This window comes from Macaca fascicularis, chromosome 1 (genome assembly GCF_037993035.2).
Source record: "Macaca fascicularis isolate 582-1 chromosome 1, T2T-MFA8v1.1".
NCBI lineage: Eukaryota > Metazoa > Chordata > Mammalia > Primates > Cercopithecidae > Macaca > Macaca fascicularis.
This window is the reverse complement of record NC_088375.1, coordinates 185,181,363-185,205,016: the sequence shown is the minus strand read 5'-3', so window position 1 is coordinate 185,205,016 and position 23,654 is coordinate 185,181,363. Positions and strand designations below refer to the sequence as shown.

General features: G+C 37.9%; 1 protein-coding gene across 13 annotated transcripts in view; it reads right to left on the bottom strand.

Moving 5' to 3' along the window:
• The window catches only part of LOC107126370 (AGBL carboxypeptidase 4), a 1,456,730-nt gene that overhangs the window by 967,214 nt on the left and 465,862 nt on the right, over positions 1 to 23,654 (bottom strand). The gene's annotated exons all lie outside the window — the stretch shown is intronic.

Here is a 23,654-nt window from a genome sequence, read left to right as displayed (position 1 = left end):
TTTCTGATTCCTTCTCATTTGGGTAGACTGTTTCAGTGGAAAGATCTGGAATTCCAGGGCTACTGTTCAGATTCTTCTGTCCCACAGAGTGATCCCTTGATATAGTGCTCTCCCACTTCGCTTAGAAATGGGGTTTCCTAAGGGCCAGGCTACAGTGATTGTTATTGCCCAGTGGGGCTAATAGGCTCTGGGCTGGTGCTGAGGAATATCTGGAAATAGTCCTGTGATGTGATCTATCTTCAGGTCTCCCAGCCATGGATAACAGCACCTACTCCAGTGGAGGTGGCAAGGAAGTGAAGTGGATTCTGTGAGAGTCCTTGGTTGTAATTTTGTTTACTGCACTGGTTTTCTTGAATGCTGTTTATGTTAGCAGTGAAGTTGTCACATGGATAGGCTCAGAACCTCTAGTTAGCCAGGTTGTTGCAGGTGGTGGAATTAGCTATTATTTTCTCCTTCTTTCGAGTAGGGTTGTTCCGTTTTAAGTTGCTGTAATGGCTGAGTTTGTTGGTCTTCAGCCAGGAGGTGGTGCTTTCAAGAGAGCAACAGCTGTAGTAGTAGAACAGAGATATAAGCTTGTCCTACATTGGCCAGGATAAGTACTCAGGTTTCTCAGGTGATGGGCAGGGCTGTACAGCTCCCAAGAGTGTATGTCTTTTAACTTTGGCTACCAGGGTGAGTAGAGAAAAACCATCAGGTTGGGGCAGGGTTAGGTAGGTCTCAGCTCAGAGTCTCATTGGGCAAGACTTGCTATGGCCACTGTGGGGGCTAGGGAGGTGGTTCTCAGGACAATTGAGTCATGTTAGGGGAATTATGGCTGCCTCTGAGCATCATACAGGTCTCCAGGGAAATGGGGGAAAGCCAGAAGTGACAGGCCCCACTCAACTCCCACAGAGCCAGCAAGGCCAGTCTCACTCCCTCCATGCGTCACCTACAGCACTGAGTTTATATCCAGGCAGCCAGTGAGCAGGGCTGAGATCTTGCCCCAGGTTGCAAGATTCCACTCTGAGAAAGCAAGCAGGGCTCTCAGGCCCCATCCCTCCCCACCGCAGGCACCACTGGCTGCAGCTTCTGCATGCATATCTGTAATTCCATTCCTTCCCCTGGATTCTGCATAGGAATATTCGTTGAATAATTCAGTTGAAATTATTACAAGTTCAGCTAGAAGATTCTTTCACCCTGTGGCCCCTCCCCAATTCCACTGGGTGCCTTCCCCATGGACCCCTTTGAGATAAAGCCAGGAATGGCTTCCCTGCACTCAAGCTGGGGACCGGAAGTGCCTACAGGGCTCTTCCCACTGCTTCTTTTACTTTTATATTTCACTCAGCTCCTTACATCCATTTTCGGCTCTAGGTAAGGTTACGATCTTCTCCTGTGATCTGGATTTTCAAGTTGCCCTGTGTGGTTGTGTGTTCAGAGGCAGATTTTTCCCCATTTCACATTTTGGGAACTCACTGCTTTTTGGCTGTCTTGCAGAGTTTGCAGCAGCTAACTTTTTTTTTTTTTTTTTTTGAGACGGAGTCTCGCTCTGTCGCCCAAGCTGGAGTGCAGTGGCGCGATCCTGGCTCACTGCAAGCTCCGCCTCCTGGGTTCACGCCATTCTCCTGCCCCAGCCTCCCGAGTAGCTGGGACTACAGGCGCCCGCCACTGCGCCCGGCTCATTTTTTGTATTTTTAGTAGAGACGGGGTTTCACCGTGGTCTCGATCTCCTGACCTTGTGATCCGCCCGCCTCGGCCTCCCAAAGTGCTGGGATTACAGGCGTGAGCCACCGCGCCCGGCCAGCAGCTAACTCTTTCAATCAGTTCTTGCAAATGATCTCTGAATCCTTTTGGTTTTCCTGGTATGTTCCTGAAATAACTATGGTTTTATTCCAAAAGAATTTCCTTTGCTCTGGCTAGTGATTGTTGGAGTGAAGGCTCACAATGTGAATCTCCACGCGCTGTTCTATCCATCCAAGTTGGAGCTACACGTTAGTCCTGTCTCCTATCTGCCATCTTCCTCCTGTCAATAATAGTCTTTTGTGATCCTTTGCATGTCTGCGGTGTCAGTGGTAATGTCTTTTCTTTCATTTATAGTTTTATTCCAGTCTTCTCCCTTTAATTCTTAGTCTACCTGAAGATTTGTCCATTTTTATGTTTTCAAAAAAACCAACTCAGTTTCATTGATTTATTTTTTTTTCTAGTCTCTGTTTCACTTATTTCTATTTTTATTATTTCCTTCCTTTTCTAGTTCCTTGAGGTGTAATATTAGGCGTTTATTTGAGATTTTTCTTACTTTTTAGTGTAGACTTTTATTACTATAAACTTCTCTCAGAACTGCTTTTGCTACATTCCTGTAAATTTTGATATGTTGAGTTTTCATTCTTATTTGTCTCAAGATATAGTTTAATGTCTCTTTTAATTTCTTTATTGAATCATTGGTTGTTAAGAAGTATGTTGTTTATTTTCCATGTATTTGTAAATTTTCCAAAATTCCTCCTGTTATTGACATCCGGTTTCATACCATTGTGGTCAGAAAAGATACTTGACATAATTTCAATCTTCCTAAATTTGTTAAGACTTGTTTTATAACCTCACATATTATATATCCCAAAGAATATTTTGTGTCATTTTGAGAAGAATATGTATTCTGCTGCTGTTGGGGGATGTTCTCTTTAGGTGTCAACTTGATTAGATTGAAGGAAGCAAAGTTTCTAGTTGTGTCTGTGAGGGTGTTGGCCTTTGGCCACAGACTGGAGGCTGTACTGTTGACTTTCCTACTTTTGAGGTTTTGGGACTTGGACTGGCTTCCTTGCTCCTCAACTTGCAGAGAGTCCATTATGGTACTTCACATTGTGATTGTGTGAGTCAGTACTCCTTAATAAACTCCTCTTCATACATTTATCTATCCTATTAGTTCTGCCCCTCTAGAGAACCCTGACAAATACATATTTTGGTACCAGAAATGGGGTGCTGTTGTAAAGATATCTGAAAATGTGGAAGTGACTTTGGAACTCAGAAACAGGCAGAAGTTGAAAGAGTTTGGAGGGCTCAGAAGACAAAAAAAAACAAAAAAATAGGGAAAATTTTGTAACTTCCTAGAGACTTGGAGGGCTAAGAAGAAAATCAAACAATATGGAAAAGTTTGGAACTTCCTAGAGAATCGTTGAATGGTTTTGATGAAAATGCTGATAGAAATATGGACAATGAAGTCCAGACTGAGGTGGATTCGGGTGGAGATAAGGAAGTTATTGGGAAGAGGAATAAAGGTGACACTTGCTATGCTTTAGTAAAGAGACTGATGGCATTTTGCCCCTGCCCTAGAAATCTGTGGAACTTTGAACTTAGGAGAGATGATTTAGGATATCTGATGGAAGAAATCTCTAAGCAAAGCACTCAAGAGGTGACAGAGCATAAAAACTTGGAAAATTTGCAGCCTGACAATGCTATTGCAAATAAAAACCCATTTTCTGGAGTGAAATTCAAGCTGGCTGCAGAAATTTGCATGAGTAATGATGAGCCAAATGTTAATCAGCAAGACAATGGGGAAAATGTCTCCAGGGCATGTCAGAGATCTTCCTGAGGGCACCTACCATCACAAGCCCAGGGGCCTAGGAGGGAAAAAATGATATCCTGGGCTGGTTCCAGGTCCCCTTTGCTGTGTGCAGCCTTGGGACTTGGTGCCCTGTGTCCCAGCCACTCCAGCCATGGCTAAAGGAGGCCAAGATACAGTCCAGGCTGTTTCTTCACAGGATACAAGCTCCCAGGCTTAGAAGCTTCCATGTGGTGTTGTTCCCAGGGGTCCACAGAAGACAAGAATTAAGGTTTGGGAACCTTCACCTAGATTTCAGAGGATGTATGGAAACACCTGGATGTCCAAGCAAAGGTGTGCTTCAGGGGCAGAGCCCTCATAAAGAACCTGTGCTAGGGCAGTGCAGGAGGGAAACGCGGGGTCAGAGCCCCCATACAGAGTCCTCAATGGGCCACTGCCTAGTTGAACTGTGAGAAGAAGGCCACCATCCTCTGGACCCCACAATGGTAGATCCATTGACAGCTTGCTATGCACACCTGGAAAAGCCATAGGTACTCAACGCCAGTCCATAAAAGCAGTCAGGATGGATGCTGTACCCTGCAAAGCCACAGGGGCAGAGCTGCCCAAGGCTGTGGGAGTCCCCCTCTTGAATCAGGTGACCTGGATGTGAGACACGGAGTCAAAGGAGATCATTTTGGAGCTTTAAGGTTTACTTACTGCCCTATTGTGTTTTGGACTTGCATGGGGTCTATAGCCCTTTTGTTTAGGCCAATTTCCCGCATTTGGAGTGGGTATATTTACCTAATGCCTGTACCCCATTGTACTTACGAAGTACCTAATTTGCTTTTGGTGGCTCATAAGTGGAAGAGACTTACCTTGTCTCAGATGAGACTTTGGACTTAGACTTTTGGTTTAATGCTGGAATGAGTGAAGATTTTGGTAGACTGTTAGAAAGGCATGATTGTGTTTTAAAAGATGAGGACATGAGATTCGGGAAGGGCCAGGACAAAATGATATGGTTTGTCTGTGTCCCCACTCAAAGTCTCATTACAAATGAATTGTAATTCTCATAATCCCCACAAATCAAGGGTGGGACCAGATAGAGATAAGTGGATTATTGGGGCAGTTTCCCCCATGCTGTTCTGGTGATATTGAGTGTGTCTCATGAGAGCTGATAGTTTTATAATCATTTGGCATCTCTTCTGCTTGCACTCACCTCGTCCTTTCACCCTAAGAAGGAGCCATCTTCTCCTTTGCCTCCTGCCATGATTGTAAGTTTCCTGAGGCCTCCCCAGCAATGCAGAACTGTGAGTCAATTAAACCTCTTCCCTTTCTAAATTACCCAGTCTCAGAGGTATTTCTTCACAGCAGTGTGAGAACGGACTAACAGTCTGCTACATACATTTGATTTTAAGTATATTTTTATTCCAATGTTTTCTTACTAATTTTTTCTCTGGATGATGATTTGTCCACTGCTGAAAGATTAATCTATATCTCCCTTCAGACTATTAATATTTGCTATATATATTTAGATACTCCAATTTTGGGGTACATATGTATTTACAGTTGTTATATTCATTTGATGAGTTTACGCCTTTCTCATTACACAATGTCTTCTTTGTCTATTTTTATAGTTTTGAACTTAAAGTCTATTTTATATGATAAAAATGTAGCTACCCTTGCTCTCTTTCGGTTTCCATTTGCATAGTATCTATTTTTTCATCTGTTCACTTTCAGTGTATCTATGTCCTTAATGTGAGGTGAATCTCTTATAGGCAGCATATACTTGGGTCTTGCTTTTATTTATCTATTCCAGCATGCTATGACTTTTGATTGGAGAATCTAATCCATTTACATTCAAGGTAATTATTTATAGGTAAGGAGTTACTACCACCATTTTTGTTGTTTTATTATTATTATTTTTTAGATCCTTTGTTCGTTTATTTCTCTCTTACTGTCTTCCCTGTGATTAAATGATTTTCTGTAGTGGTATGCTTTGATTCCTTGCTTTTTATATTTTGTGTACCTACTACAGGTTTTTGCTTTCTGGTTACTATGAGGCTTATATAAAACATTATATAGTAATAATAGGCTATTTTAGGCTGATAACAATTTAACTCTAGTCACATAAAATAACTGCACTTTCACTCCACCTCCCATTTTATGTTTTTGATTTCACACTTTACATCTTCTTATATTATTAAAAGTAATTACAATATTACTTTTTATATTATATTATCTTTTTTATTTTTTTATATATAATATAAAAAGTATTGTAGCTATTGTTTTTACTAGTTTTGTCTTTTAACCTTAATCCTAAAGATATAACTGACTTAGAAACCACTATTACAGTATTATAGTATTCTGAATTTGATTGTGAAGTTACTTTTTACCAGTGAGTTTTATATTCTCATATGTTTTTGTGTCACTAATTGGTGTTCTTTTTTTTTCAACTTTAAGAACTCCCTTTAGCATTTCTTGTAAGTCTGGTGACAGTGAACTCCCTCAGCAGTTGTTTGTCTAGGAAAGTGTTTATCTATCTCTCTTTCATTTCTGAAGGATAGCTTTGTCAAGTTCATTATTTTCAGCTGTCAGTTGTTTTGTCCTTCAGACCTTTGAATATATCATCCCACTCTTTTCTGGCATGTAGAGTTTCTGCCTCTAGCATTACTGGAACTCCCTTCCATGTGATTCACTTCTTTTCTTTTGCTGCTTTCAGGATTCTCTTTTGTCTTCAATTTTTCACAATCTGATTTAATATGTCTTGATGTAGTCTTGTTTGGATTGAGTCTGCTTGTAGACTTTTTTCCCTTCTGTATCTGGATATATGTATCTTTCCCTGGATTTGGAATATTTTCTGTTATTATTTCTTTAAATAAGCTTTCTTTCCTTTAGTTTCTCTCTTCTTAATTCCTATACCATGAATATTTCCTGTGTTGAAGCTGCTCTATAATTCCTGTAAACTTTCCTTTTTCTTTTTTCTCCTCTATATAATTTCAAATACTCTGTCTTCAAGTTTACAGATTCTTCTAATTGATATTTCTAGTGTTGATACTCTCTATTGCATTTTTCATTTCACTCATTGTATTTTTTCAATTGGTCCACGTTTCCTTATCTAAAAGTTGGGATAATATTGTATCTCTCTCAGGGAAACAATAAGAAAAAGCTGATTTTGTGTACGTGTAACATCTATTAAAGGGGTCAGCAAACTTTTCCTATAAAGGACTATGTAGCACATATTTTAAGCTTTCTGGGCTAGGCAGCAAAACCAAGGATATTATTTAGCTACTGATATAACAAGAAAGAAAAAAAATTTTACAAAAATTTTTCACAAAATCTTTTACACAAATTTTTATTAGAAAAATGTAACATACAATAATAGCAAATTCAGTTTTGTTTTTGTTAATACATGTTGATATGGTTTGGCTATGTCTCTACCCTAGCCTCATCTTGAATTGTAGCTCTTGTCTAATTTCCACATGTTGTGGGAGGGACCCAGTGGGAGGTACTTGAATCATGGGGGTGGGTATTTCTTGTGCTGTTCTCATGAAAGTGAATAAGTCTCATGAGATCTGTTGGTTTTATAAAGGGGAGTTCCCCTGAATATGTTCTTTTTGCCTACCAGTATGTAAGACATGACTTTACTCCTCCTTTGCCTTCCACCATGATTCTGAGGCATCCCCAGCCATGTGGAACTGTGAGTCAATTAAACCTCTTTTCTTTATAAATTACCCAGTCTTGGGTGTGTCTTTATTCGCAGTGTAAGAGTGGACTAATACACATGTCTAGCAATGAAAAGAATGGAATATGGTGGGAAATAATATTTTACTTAATTGGGGATCAAAGTCAATGTTGCCTATCAGCAAATTGGTTGCAAAGCCCATCTATAAAAAAAACATTTTTATTCACAGGTCATACAAAAACAGATAAGCTGGACTGGACCTGGGGGCTATAGTGTGCCAATCTCTGGTGTATTTCATTGATGTTTTCCAATGAACCATACCTCCCCATATTCACACCCTTATGTAGTCCTCTCCCTTTGAATTTGGGCTGGATCTGAAATGGCCTTTTAATTAACAAAATGCAACAAAAATGATACTGCATCAGCTCTAGCCTTGTCTCAAGATGTGGCAGCTTCCATTTTGCATTCTTGGGTGTCTTAAACCACACTGTAAAAAGTCCAGCTATCCTGTTAGAGAGATCACATAAAAAAGCCACATTCAGAGGGAGAAACCCTGAGACAACTGGGAGAGAGAATGAATCTTAGCCATACCAGTATCCCAGCTGAACCTATTTCTTAACCATTAGCTAGGACCAATTACCAGCCATATGGGTAAACCATATTGATATTCCAGCGCTGGCTATATCTGAGACACTACTACAGCCACAAGAGAGAGCCAAAGTGGGACCAGCAGAACTGTCCAGCTGAACCTAGTCAATCTCATGAACAGACTCATGAGAGACAGTAAAATATAATAAATTTACCAACTTACACTCCTGTTACAAATGTATGATAGTTCTATAATTCTGCATCCTTGCTAACAGTATTTTCAGTTTTTATTTTTTTTTAATTCTGGTGAATGTGTGAAGTTGAACACTTTTCAAATACTTCTTCCCCAGTCATCAAGACTCAAATAAAATTTTCCCTAAACCTAGAGTTGGAAGCTGCAGGAAATTCAACTGAGAACTCGGGTGCTTCTGGGAGGAAAAAATAACTATTGATAAATGTTTTTAAGTTCTTGCATTAAATATTTTATTTCTTAAAAGGAGTCTCTTATTATTAGGTATGAATTTAATAACAACTCTCACAGCTAGTAATGACTTTAAGAATAAATATGAGACAGATTATAAGAATCATAATTTTATTACTTTCGGTTCATGCAAACAACTGAAGAGCTGGGAAATATGATTTCCACTCTGAAACTTAAGCAAGTTGCTTAAGTTGCTCTTAAGCAAGACATTTTTCTTCTTGATTTTGACTTAGTAATATATCAAATGAGAATAATAATAGCATTTGCAATCTCACACAGTTGTTCATTCAATCAGCAAATATTTTCTGAGTACCTATTATGGGCAGGTGCTGGAGATATAATGGTAAGCAATAATAAACATAGCCTCTATGTTCATGAAGTTTATACTCTAGTGTAAACACTAATCCAAGATTAAACAATCAATAATTTAATACATAATGGTTTAATATATAATTATTAACTAACAAATAGAATGTAAAGTTAAGTTAGAGCATCAGAGCCTCATAATTAAGAGCTACCTTAGAGATTATCTATTACAATCCTCTAATCTCTTTTTCAAAGATACACAAAGTATAAAAGGATGGTTTATGAAAAGTTAAAATTTCCAGACAAATGAGAAGTGCCAACATTACTATTATGTAATTTCAGAAAGATAACTAGATACACTTATGTTCTAGCATTTAAAATTAGAAATAAAACAGCTGAAACCCAGTATCTTTGACCTTCAATGTGGCCCATAGTAGAAAAATTAATAGTGAAATTTCATTAACCAAAATAAAGTAGGCTCTGATTGTGAAAGTGATGGACTGAGGGCCCAAGTAGAGGGCAAAAAGTTCAGAAGAGAAATAAATTTATTGTCCCACAATGAGAGAGACATCCGGATCTCTTAGAAAATTACTATGTTTAGAGCTGGCTTGGAACCCTGACCTAGTTTGGCTAGATATATATGGGTTCAAATCCCTGCAACATTCTATGTAACCTTAGGCAAATTACTTATCCTCTTAGACCTAAGTTTCTTAATTTCTTCATCTGTAAAATGAAAATAATCATGATCATCTCACATGATTATTGTGAACATTAAGAAAAATGAGGTATTTAAAGCAGCAGTCATGGCTAATAGTTTCCTTCTTTTCTCCTTAGTGTGGGAATTATAGTATTGATTACAGGCAAACTCAAATTTGTGATATGACCCACTTAATACATTAATTACCATATGCCCAAACTCAATTCATCCAATAAGACATGAGAATGATAGAGAGACGGAAAACGTGATCCCTGCTTAAAGTACTTATAATCTAGTAGGGAACATGGATAAGATATCCAAACACCCCAAACACAAAGCCAACTATGATATTATAATACATGCCTGAAGTGTGGCATACCAAACTGTGTCAGTATTCAAATGGGAGAACACACTTCAGGATGAGGTGGGGGCAGGGAGGATCAAAGAAAGCTTCCTAGAGAGGTTGCTCTTGAAAGAAGCCTTCAACGATGGATTAGATTTTGACAGCCCGAGATACAAGGAAAAGATTCAAGGTGGAGAGGAAACATACACAAAGGCAAAGAGATAGGAAAGTGTACAGCAGATTAGGTTAAGCCAGAGGATAAACAATTATTTTTTAAATAATACTGAGTGTCTCTATATGTCAGGGCCTGTATTGAGTATTTAGATGCATATTTTATTTACCTGTGGAGGTAAGTTTTATTTTCCTCAAATTTTAGATACTTGGAAAGGTAAATTATCTTGCCAAACATTTTTTACAGCTATTTAATCGGAGACCTGGGTTATAAAAATATGTGTCTCCTACTCCAAAGACCACTCTTTATAACTAATGAAATAAGGACTGGAATGACACCAGGGAGGCCTCTAAATACCAAGGCAAAAAGTTTGCATTTTGAATTAAAAACCAAATAGGAAGTCATTGGAGGTTTCTAAGCAGGAATATGACATGGATAAAGATTATATTACATTTATATTACATAAGAAAATGTAGTACAGGATAATGTTTAAGAGCTTAGAATTTATAGCTAAACCACCATATTAGAATTCATAGCTAAACTACTTCAAATTGAATCCCTGTTCTTCTGCTTACTACCTACATGGCCTTGGAGCAAGTTACCTAATTTTTCTGTCCCTTAGTTTCCTCATCCATAAAATAGGGGTAACAATAGTACCTACCACAATGTCGTGGGAAAAATTAAGTCCATTAATATGTGTGAAGTACTAGAATTCCTGGCTTATAGTGAACACACACTAAATATTAGCTGCTGCTGCTATTCCTTTAGGAAGGAAACTACTGAATTCTTGTATCTCAATCTGACAATTCAGCCTTTTATTCAAGGATGAGCAAAAGGCTAATTGTACATTGTCAGTGAAGGCAAGGCTTGCTTTAAATAAGAATCCAGGAGGAATGTTTAATAGAATTAAGAGGGTAAGTAGCTCAGGACATTCTCCCCATAGCATCATCCTCTAGTTCCTATCCATAATGATAATTAGAAATTGAAGCTCCTTAGCTTGGTATTTTCTCCCCAATGCATTTTATAATCTGCCTTCTTCTTGGGAGAAGAAGACTATGAAACGCAGTGGGGAGAAAATACCAAGTCAGAAGACTTGGATTCCAATCCCAAACCTGCTACTGATTCATTCTATTGGACAGAATGACTCTCCCTTTTAAAATTGTACATGGACAGATGACTCTCCTTTTTAGCTTTGAAAAGTTAAAGGTTCCAGATAATTGAGAAGTGCCAATATTACTGTTATGTAACTTCAGAAAGATAACTAGATGCACTTACATTCCAGCATTCTGAGTCCTCAACAGTAAATAAGGAATGATGCTTGCCCTCTGCATGTATCATCATGAGAATTAAATAAGATATAGGATATGTAAAATGTCTTGGTTTGCATGGTGCTATGTACATAGTAAGTATTCAAAACCCTGTTGAATAAAGTGCTTGCTCTATTTGAGAGGTGACTTTAGAGGTAAGAAAAAAGGTAAAGCAGATGGTGGAATATTTCTACATTTCAGTCTTGGAGAAGGTAAAAAGCTCTATATTGAAACTGTCCCTTAAAATGTATAAGAGGGTTGGTATAGTGGAAAGATCCTGAGATTCAAAGTAAAGTGGAACTAGGATTAAATCCTACCTGCAGTATTTATTAGCTATGAAACATTGAACCCAACTATTTGAGCATCTGTTTTTCCAAATACAAAATTGAAATATTAACACTTGCCTCATAGGTTGGCTCAGAGATTTAAATTAAACATTACTCCTGAACTGTAATCCCTAATGTTGGAGGTGGGGCCTGGTAGGAGATATTTGGATCATGAGGGCAGATCCTTCATGGCTTGGTGCTCTTCTCACAATAGCAAGTGAATTCTTACAAGATCTTGTTAAGTTTGTGGCATTACTCTCTCTCTCTCTCTCTCTCTCTCTCTCTCTCTCTCTCATTCCTGCTTCGCCATGTGACATGCCTGCTCCCTCTTTGCCTTCTGCTGTGATTGGAAGCCTCCTGACACCCTCCCCGATCCCAGAAGCAGATACCACGATGTTTCTTGTACAGCCTGCAGAACCATGAGCCAGTTAAACCCCTTTGCTTATAAATTACCCAGTCTCATGCATTTCTTTATAGCAATGCACAAACAGACTAACACAACTACTTATATAATTCTTCCCAGATATTACCGATGAGAAAACAGAGGCACAGGGCAGGCAATCTCACCCTAGATCACAGGGCTAGAAAGTGACCCAAAAAAGTAGAATAAAAATACATATATTTTTCTCTCCTCCATAAGTTGTATTCTTTTCAAAAATCTTGTACAAAATTCCAAAGTACTTTCCTTCTATCATCTCATTTTATCTTATTCTTGAAGAAACTCTATTATATAGACTTACCAGGAATAACTTTCCCCATTTTTTCTTTTATAAATGGGAAAAGAGAAACTTGAAGAAGTTAAATGACTAATGTCACACAAATAGCAGCCACACTTCAACCTCTGTCATGAGGCAGAACTGGAAATTGAACCCCTATCTTTAAACTCCAGGTTCAGTGTTCTTTCTAGTATAAATCTGAATTGCCTACATAACATGCCAGAATGAAGATTTCTCCTTAAATTCAGACTCCTCCCATATTAATCCAAATTAATAATGTTTTGCTGTGGCTATTTCTTTTTAAAATTTTCAACTTTTATTTTAGATAAAGGGAGTACGTGTCTAGATTTGTTACATGGGAATATTGCATGATGCTGGGATTTGGAATATGGATCCTGTCACCATGGTAGTAGTGCCTGATATGTAGTTTTTAACCTACCCCACTCCCTCCACCCTCTAGGATTCCATAGTGTCTGTTGTTCCCATATTTCTGTTCGTGTGTGCTCAATGCTTAGCTCTCATTTATAAGTGAGAACATGTTTGGTTTTCTGTTCCTGCATTAATTTGCTTAGGATTATGGCCTCCAGCTCCATTCATGTTGTTTCAAAGGACATGGTGATTGATTGTGAATGTTTTCTACTTTTACAACTTTTCCTATATTTATAGAAAGACTTGTCCCAGAAACATTCCCTTCATTACAGATAAAGATATTTCAGTTCAACAGTCTTCTTCACGATAAGTGATTTATATTTTCTTCTTAATTTATAGGTGTTCCTATAAATGACTATTTCAATTGCTTTTCAACTTTTCTTGCTACCGTGTGTCAACTGACTGCTTGACTGAAAAATTAATCACTTAACAAAAATGACCTGACCACTTGCTGTTTGCCAGACACCGTGGTGGGCATAAGCAGGGTTGGTATATACAGTTATGCAGGGTCTTCTTGCACAAGGACTCCATTTCATGGGCTAAGACTGGCCCAACAGAGGGGGTACATTTTTCTAACTCACACAAAGGTTCATTAGGAGCTAGCTGTAGCCCCGCTGCTGGGATACAGAAATGGATATGACAGTGTGCTTATCTCCAAGGATCTCACAATATAATAGGGAACACAGGCAAATACACATGCAATTATACTATAGCATCACAAATGGTGTTATAAGGAAAGTCCCAGGTGCCATGAGATCACATAAGAGGGACAACTAATGGAGCCTGGAAGACCAAGGGAGGTTCTCCAAAGAAGGTAACGACTAAACTGAGCCTAAATAAATAGACGTTAAAGAAATACTTTCAGATAAAAAAGAGGTGTGCTGTCTCCCACAGAAAGAGAACAATTTTAGCAAAGGAACAGAGGAAAGAAATATCATTGCATGTACATCATTGCTGCGGGATAACATTTGAGGTTAAGTTTTAAGAGATAAGGTGGGGAAAAGGAAAAGAAGAAATCAGGGACAGACACTGAAGGCTTTGCCAAACTAACAAATCTGTTTTTTATATGAGGTGGGTAATGGGGTGCCATTAAGAGAAATAAACCAGGAAAGGATATGTGATTAGATTTGCATTTTATAGAGATGCTTCTGCCATGGAGATGGAGGAAGTGCTGTGTCTAGGACTTTCATATAACACAATTAGAGATGTGTCAAAGAAATACTTACTAAGTTATCCAATTTAGATTTTCAAAGCAGAGAGGAAAAACAGTACCCTTAGAAATGTTCCTATGACTCTCATTCTGTCAGGCATACATGCCAAGTAGACAGACATTCCTAAAAGTGATGCAAATCTCATTTCTGAATGATTTTATAAAGTTCAAGCTTGTTTCATATAATAAAAATGATAATCAAAATATAAACTTAAATATAATAGGCCATATTTCAACAGATTCCATTTACATTACTCCTATACAAGGTATTATTTATGATGGTGCATGGACACCTAATCTCGATGTTGTAAAAGTGACCCAGGCTGGGTGGGGAAGGCAGCTGAACCAGTGAAAGCATTTACACATCACCTCAAGTGTGTATCACAAAGTTCACCTTTGCATGAAGGGTAATTTGGACTGTGAAGAAGTGGAAGTCCAAATCAAGGACAATGAGAGTATTGAACCAACATATCTAGTACCAAGACCCAAAGTCCATTCTTAAAGGAAAATATACTCCAAGAGGGGAAACTTATATGAATTACAAAACTCTTTGAAGGTTGAGGACAAAAAAAATCAGTATTACCAGGGTAGAAATGGGCATTTCTCTTAGTATCAGTAGCATGGTCACAGCACATAATATATAAAAGAAGAATTTTCACTTGCCACCATAATGCCTTACTGTTTTTCTCATCCCAAGGTTTTTGCTGAAAGGATCAAGAGTTCAGTGACAAAAGAATGAGGGTCAGAGAAGCATGAAGACAAAGGAGAATGAGGGTCACTTATTCAATAAACATTTGTAACATTCATACTATAAGCCAGGCACTATGCTAGGAACTTTCAGAAGTACTGTTTGACTTAATAGAGGAAAGCGCTACTACCTCTATTTTGCAGAGAATATAACTGAGGCAAGTATACCTTAAGACTAGATGAAATGTCCACAGAGAGTTTAAGCACAAAGTACTCCTTTACAAAAAATTAAAAGATAGAGACTCAAATTTATTAGAAACATTCAATATAACAATCTTTTAATGACTTCTGGAAGCATTTACAACCATAAATATATATATGTGCTATTTTAAAAGTAAATGTACCATGGAAAACTGCTGCTGCTACCTTTCTTACCAATCTAATATTGAATCAGACTAAATTGTGTTAATGATTCACTGTTACAAATTCCGTTCCTTTATCAATAATCTCCCTACCTTTGCTATTATACACTGAATCATATTATTTGTTCATTCATTCATTCACTCATTCTACCTGTTGCCTATCATATGCCACATGCAGTCCATAGACTGAAGTATAATGGGAATCCACCCCTGCTCTCAAGAGATTCACAGTTTGTAAGGGAAGCCAGACAACTGAACAAATAACATACAGTGTGATAAGTGCTGTGACATAAGGATGTCACGGGGGCTGTGCAGCAAAGTTAGGTTACATTCATTCAGACTGGAGGCCAATATATCAGGGAAAACCCAGGGCCTTCCTATCTATAAAAAATACTGAGATCCAACACACTTTTCAAAAACGCTTCCCTTAGCCCAGTCCTCCCATGGGCTGTTTCTCCTCAAGACCTGTGACTCTATGACACCAAACCCTTCTCCATTCACTCAACCAATATTTACTGAGCATTTCCATTATGCCACACATTGTGCTAGGCACTGAAGTTACAAAGCTAAATAAGATAGAGATGTTTCCTGTACCATGAGTTTGTAATATAATAAAAGATTCTGTTGTAGCCTTTGAAAAGATTGCTAAATTATATAACATCAGTATCAATAAGCAACCTGACTTTCGTACACCCTTGCTGTGTGACTTTCAACAAGTCCTTTCACCTCTCTATCCTTGGTTTCTTCATTTGTAAAATGAAAATAATATTTGCCTTATTCATTTTACAGAATTGTCTTCAAGATCAAAGGACATAACGAACGCAAAGGCACCTTGATACTATAAAAGGATAAAACTATAAGGAATTTTGTCATTCTCATGATTAAAAGAAGGTTCTGATTTAATTAAATGTATGAATCACAGAATATTTAAAATTAATGCAATTGTATTATTTTTTAATATTTGTAGTAACAAAAAACAGGCCAATAAACTACCATTTAGTACAGATAATTTGGAGATTCACTTAAAGGCACACATGTAAAGTATTCATATTGATTTGTGAAAGCAGACATTTCTGAACTGTTCAAAAGCTATCAGATCTGCCGGGCGCGGTGGCTCAAGCCTGTAATCCCAGCACTTTGGGAGGCCGAGATGGGCGGATCACGAGGTCAGGAGTTCGAGACCATCCTGGCTAACACGGTGAAACCCCGTCTCTACTAAAAAATACAAAAAACTAGCCGGGCGAGGTGGTGGGCGCCTGTAGTCCCGGCTACTCGGGAGGCTGAGGCAGGAGAATGGCGTAAAAAACCCGGGAGGCGGAGCTTGCAGTGAGCTGAGATCCGGCCACTGCACTCCACCCTGGGCGACATAGCGAGACTCCGTCTCAAAAAAAAAAAAAAAAAAAAAAAAAAAAGCTATCAGATCTCTGGAGGGCTACAAATAATCCTTCTTACAAAGAGGTTTATACAATTATTTTCTCTACTAAAAATAAGTTTGCGTAGAAAATGAAAACATTAGCTTGAGTTATTTCAATTTTCATATTAATTGAAACTATATTAAGGGGTTTCTACTATTTTGAAGTTGGAGAAAGGCAATGATATGCCATAGAAGATAGAAAATAGAATCTGTCATCAGAATACCAAACCTGACTTATGGCTATACCATTTGATGCCTATGTGATCTTGAGTGAGTCTCTTAAGAGGGAATGTTATTGGTTTTTTAATCTCCAAAATATGGAAAATAAGCATAGACAAATGACAAGTTCATTATGAGAAATAAAAGAGATAGAACATTAGGAAAAGTTTTTCTTTTAATCTATAAAACAACTTAAAGATGTTAACTGATATTAATATTATGATTTTAGTCTGCATTTTAACTCTACTTATTTAAATACATGATGTACATACAACTACTTTGCTTTTATTTACTACTAGAGTTCATCCTGTTTTACAGGTGAAAAATAAAACAAAGGCCAAGATACATTAGGACTAAGAAATAGCACAAGACTAGAAATGAGAAAATATGAATTCTAATATTATTTTCACCACCAATGGCTTTGAAGCCCTATGTAGTCACATACCTTTTTTATACCGTAGGATTCACTTTGAAAACTAAGGCAAACACTCTACCTTGATCACTCTATAGGTATTGAAGACACAATGTGAAAAGCAACAACTCTGATTCCCCCAAAATATTTTGCCATGGCCAAGTCAGATAAACAAAAAAAATCCACCGACTCAAATGAGACTATGCAAACTAGGTGAGTCTATGAAGCCAAGTTTGGCAGAGACTAAAGGACTAAAAGTGGAAAGTAGGGAGTGAGGCATAGAGTGCTGTAGAACTGACAATTTCATAAATTAGATTGTTTTTGTTCTTGTTGTTTTTTTAATATTGTCCTTGTGGCTATCAGTGTGGGACAGTGAATAAGGAAAGTCAGAAGTGGGTGCCCCAGTAGTAGTTTAAAAAAATAGATGGAGAATGAACATACAAGGTCTTGTTCAGCTTCTAAGAATATGAACAAATAACAATCTACTACTCCCTTGGCAATGCGAGGTCAGCATTGGAGACAAGTGACCTGATAATCTACTAGTGTCTCACTCTTTATTCTAATGATCTTTGGAAGGCTATGATTACCTGCTCATTGCTCCTGCCTGTTACTACTTAACTTCCTCTTCTGATTATGCATGTTTTATTTATCATTAGGCGCTGAAGTTCAGATCCTAAGGGCTTTCAAGAGCCTATGAAAACGTTTTGAGACTTTAAGAAAATATAATCTCAAAAGTAAAACAAAACAACCCTGCAAAACTGAAATAAGTAAAAATTAAATACCTACAAAAATGACAACTACCCAATTGAACTTCAACTCAACTCTTTTTAAAGATATATATTAACTTTACTTAATTTGAATGGCACATTTTGATGTTTGATATGATGAAAGTTAGAACTCAAAAAGTAAGAAAGCCTAGAGCTTTCAAAAGTCTTAGTAAGGCCCCACGTGTGGCTTCTATCTCTCCTTTATCCTGAACTTTGAATACTCTACTTTAAATATCTTTGATTATCTTTTTTTTTTTTTTTTTGAATATCGTTGACTGCTCCCATTACAATCTGTACTCAGCCATAATTTAGACTTTGGGTTTCTAAATCCTCATACGAACTTCCTGCTGACCTGGCTGCCTGATCTGATTCCTCCTCTAGGTACTGATTTCCAAACACACACTGCACTCCTCTCCCTTTCTGTCAATTCCTATTGAAAATAAATAGAGTGCTACCTCTTAGCTTTCAATGTAGAAGTTTATCACTCACCAAAGATCATTCTCTTTTTTTCTTTTTCGGAGATGGAGTTTTGCTGTGTCGCCCAGGCTGGAGTGCAGTGGCGTGATCTCAGCTCACTGCAACCTCCGTCTCCTGAGGTCAAGAGATTCTCCTGCCTCAGCCTCTCGAGTAGCTGGGACTACAGGCATTTGCCATCATGCCCAACTAATTTTTGTATTTTTAGTAGACACGGGGTTTCACCATGTTGGCCAGGCTGGTCTTGAACTCCTGACTTCATATGATCCACCCACCTAGGCCCCTCAAAGTGCTGGGATTACAGGCATGAGTCACCATGCCTCGCCCATTCACTGTATATCGTACATTTATAACGTACATTTATACAGTACATTTACAATTGCCATTGCCATCAAGAAAAATTTTACTGCTCAAAGCAATCTACAGATTCAACACTATTCCTATGAAACAACCAATGTTATTTTTTACAGAATTAAAAAAAAACTACCCTAAAATTCATATGGTACCAAAAAAGAGCCTGAATAGCAAAAGCCATCCGAAGCAAAAAGAACAAAGCTGGAGGCATCACATTACAGGACTTCAAACTAAACTATAAGTTTACAGTAACCAAAACAGCATGGTACTGGTACAAAAACAGACACATAGACCAATGGAACAGAATAGAGAACCCAGAATAAATCCACACACCTACAGAACAGAATAGAGAACCTAGAATAAATCCATACACCTACACCCATCTGATCTTCAACAAAATCAACAAAAATAAGCAATGGGGAAAGGACTCCTTATTCAATAAACAGTGCTGGGATAACTGGCTAGCCATATACAGAAGAATAAAAATGGACTCCTACCTTTTACCATATAAAAAAACTAACTCAACATGAACAAAATGTTTAAATGTGAGAACCCCAACCTATAAAAATTCTAAAAGAAAAACTAAGAAATATCATTCTGAACATCAGTCTTGGCAAAGAATTAAAGACTAAGTCCTCAAAAGCAATTGCAACAAAAATTAAAATATACAAGTGGGACCTAATTAAACTAAAGAGTGTCTTCACAGCAAAATAAACTATCAACGGAGCAAACAGACACCCCATAGAATGAGAACAACAGACGTTGGAAACTATTGGGGGGGAATGAGTACAGGGGCAAGGGCTGGAAAACTACCTATTGGGTATTTTACTCACTCCCTGGGCGATGGGATCATTCGTACCCCAAACCTCAGCATCATTCAATAAACCCATTTAACAAACCTGCACATGTACCCTCTGAATCTAAAATAAAAGTTGAAATTATAAAAACTGAAAAAATTGTTACGCTTTGTCCTAGAACTGCCAGTAACTGCCAGAATCTAATCATACTGCTATGATTGCATTTATCATGTTGAGTTAGATTTTTTGGTTTATTGTAATTTTCTGTTTATCATGGATCCACCATTTACTATCTGTATGACCTTACGTAAGTTTCTTAAGCTCTCTGAGCCTTAGTTTTCTTATGAGTAGATGGGGATAATAATATGGAGTCTCTGATCCTCTGTACAACCTAATCAACATCTAGCCTGTTCCAAACCTTAACTTAATAATCACTTCTTCAGAGAAATCTCCCTGTGTCACTAGACCATATCTACCATGCCTTCTCTTGGTAATTTTTTCCACACCCATTTTCCTACACCTGTTTATTTTGTGGGAATAGATGATTAATATCTACCTGCCCTATTAGACTATAAGCACTGTAATATCTAGGCCTGGTTTTGCTCAGTTTTACATCCCAGCCCAGTCCAGTAGTTGCCTTATGATAGATTCTCAATAAATATTTGTCAAATGAATAAAATTTTTCTTTTTTATGATCCTGGTTTTTATTTCAAGTTTTTAGAAGGACCACTCAATCACAAATTGGCCCTTTCACTCAGTTCCTGCAATTTCTTTCCTTAGAGCCAGACCATAATTCTGCCATTTCTCTAGCCACTAGCTAGCATCTCTCCCCTGAATCGATCTGGAAAAACCTTTCTGATACAGTGTAGAAGTACAGCATGAGCACTGATCAGATATCAGTAACAACTAGCACTTAGACAATACTTACCATTGATGTACTTCCACCATTAGTGCCAGGCCAGTACATTAGTTTAAACAGTGCTCGCCCTCTGCTCAGCAAAGGTGCCCCTGCCTCTTGGAAATGTTTAATCCAGCGAAGGCGGTAGGGTATATTTCACGGGTGCATAGCAATGTATGAGGAGGTCATAGCACAGGACTCTTGCTGTAAAAATCAACCCCGATTACCTGAAAATCCTTCATTAAGCTTATCTTTGGAGTTCTTAGGCTGTTTTCTCATCATTAAGATTGTTTCATTAACTCCTTAGATTTGGGATTCAGCTATCTTTTCACAAGAATCAATGACAAATATCATCCATAAGTTGGATAGTGTAAGAAAAGGTTATCTTTGGGAGATATTAAGGTTATCAAAAGAACATTTTAGTGAGGCATAAATACCAAGCAAAATAGGCACAAGATTGAAAATAAGAAGACCTTAACTCTAGTCATGTTTCAACCATTTACTGTATGAGTGGCTCTGGACAAGTCCCTGGAGTTCTTTGTGTCTCAGGTCAATTTCCCCATTACACAGCTCAGAGTCGTAAGGACTAAATAAGAACATAAAGTGTTAAGAATATATACAGTGCTTTGTGTAGCACTGGACCTTAAATATTGGTGCAATTACAGTCTTTTTCACTTGATTCCAAAAAACTGGTATTTGTTTGGTTTCTTTCAGATTGACCTTAATTTCCATAACTTTAAGGACATAATAACTGGGAGGTAAAGACAAGTAAAAGGAAGACTATATTCTGAAAAGACCCTTAACATGTGACATAAGGTTGATTTTAATCCTTCCATTTGACGGATGTCAACTCAAATTAATATCATGTAAAATGAGATAACTTCATCATACTAATTAATGAATCAATTTGATAGTTATCAAGCAACCACACAGTGTTAGGCACTGAATGCAGAAATGAATAACCCATGATTATCCCTGCACTCAGCCTAAATTCACATATACGTTGTAAGTGGGTGTGGTTCATGCCTGTCTTTTCAATATCAATACCCACAATGACTAGCCAAGTGCCAAATAGCAAGGAATCAGTCACGTGGTCCAGGGTTCAGACAGTAATGAGCATTATAATCATCATCACCATTATCATCATGAAGACAGCACTAACCATTTCTTGAGTGCTTACTATGTGGCAAGCACTTTGTACACATTGTGTCATTTAACCCTAACACAAATGCTGCAAGGTGCAATAAGTATATTATGCATTCTTTATATCACCACCTACCCTCCTTCACACACCTGCCCTGGCCCTCAAGACTTAAGTTTGATATTCTAAGCACACACATTCATCTCCTTACTACTATTAATAATAATAAAGAATACTTACTATGTACCAGATTCTGTTCTACATACATTAATTATATTGAAGCATTTCAGTTTCACAACACTCATATCAGGTAAGTATTGTTAATATACTCATTTTACAGAGCGGGTAAGTAACTTGCCCAAGTTCACATAGCTAGCAGAGTCTGGATTTGAACAAAAGTAATCTTCAGTCAAAGTCTATGGTCTTAATTACTCTGCAATGTCCAGCAGGTGAGAGGAAGTAGGAGTAGGATCAATTTAACCAAAGATACCTATAGTTCTGGGCATCTAAAAGCCTGGTTGAAGATGTATTATAACTAAGGTTCTTTCATCTGGCCTCTGGACTGACCATGGTGTGATACTGGAATATCAATGCAGGGCCTTAAATAAGGAGCCCACATGGTCACTACAGTTATGCAGAACATTTTTTCCCATTATCAGACACACATTATAATGTCTCTCTCTTGCCATACAATCCACCCCTTTCTGCCTGGCAAAATTCCAATTTTCTTTAAAGACACTTCCCAATAAGCTTTTCTTGGCCCCTTCTTTGTAACACCATAATAATTTACTCATGCCTTTATTATGATACCTATGATACTACCTTATAACCACTGATTTATTCATCATTCCTACTAATGCGTGAACCCCTTATGAATAATAAACCAGTCTAATTCACTCTAATAGCAACCTCAGAGATGAACAATGGCAGAAGTAAGCCTTAATGGTTTAATTAAAGAGTATAGGCTTTGGGCTTAGTGAAATCTGATTTGACCCTTGCTCAATAATTTATGACTGCATTATCTTGGGGAACTTATTCTTCTGTTTTCCCTTCTATAAATCAGAAACAATAATATGTACCTTGCAAAGTTGTTGTTAGGAATATATTTATTAATTTCAGCTTATATTTACTGAATGCCAACTATGTGCCAGGGATAATTCTGGGGACTGGGGATATAGTGGTTAACAATATAGACAAGATCCTTGCTTCACTGGAGTTTATATTGTATTGGAGGATACAAATAATAAACAAATATATTAACAAACAAGAAAAATCTGATAATAGCAGGAATTATACAAAGAATTAAAATAGTGATATAATAGGATTATACACAAAGCTGCTGTAGAGTGAGTGCTCAGGAAAAGCTTGCAGAAAATACAACATTTACTGAGATCTAAGAAGCCATGAGAACAGAGGTAGGGGGAGTACCTTTCTAGGCAAAGGAATTAGCTAGGGCAAAATCCTTAAAGGCAGTAATGAGCTTGGTGAGCTTGAGAGAATTTTTTCTTCCTTTTATGTAATCTCTTCTCTCCCTTTCACTCAGCAGAAATAAGACAGGTCTACAGTAGCCTCTTGTTTGGGCATGGGAATAAAGAGGAGGGGGCAACAGAAAGGAAGCACAGCATCAGGCATTCCTTTACTTTACCTAGATCTTATGTAAAAGGGGAAAAGAAGCACCCTCTGCTCACCAGGGAAGAGGCCAGACATGAGTTCAGGAGCACAGGTTTCACTAAGAAGAAAGAGCATTCCATCAGCCTAAAGTGTATCCTGAGGAGACACTCCACAAAACCTAATGATGGTTGCATAAACATTAGGCCCCTGGGCCTGGCGCAGTGGCTCACACCTGTAATCCCAGAACTTTGGGAGGCCAAGGCAGGTGGGTCATGGGGTCAGGAGATCCAGACCATCCTGGCTAACACGGTGAAACCCCGTCTCTACTAAAAAAAAATTAGCCAGGCGTGGTGGTGGGCACTTGTAGTCCCAGCTACTTGGGAGGCTGAGGCAGGGGAATGGCGTGAACCTCGCAAGGTGGAGCTTGCAGTGAGCTGATATCGCACCACTGTACTCCAGCCTAGGTGGCAGATCAAGACTCCATCTCAAAAACAAAAACAAAACAAAACAAAACCCAAAAAACATTAGGCCCCTGGCCTTTAGGGTTAGCAATTGCTCAATAAACACCCACTGGATGAACAAATAGTTTTTTGCTGCCATGTAAGGCCTTGCTTTCACAGTAGAGTCATTAAATAACCCTATCTTACTGAAAACTCTGTCATACCATAAAAAGATATAAAGAGAAAAAAACTG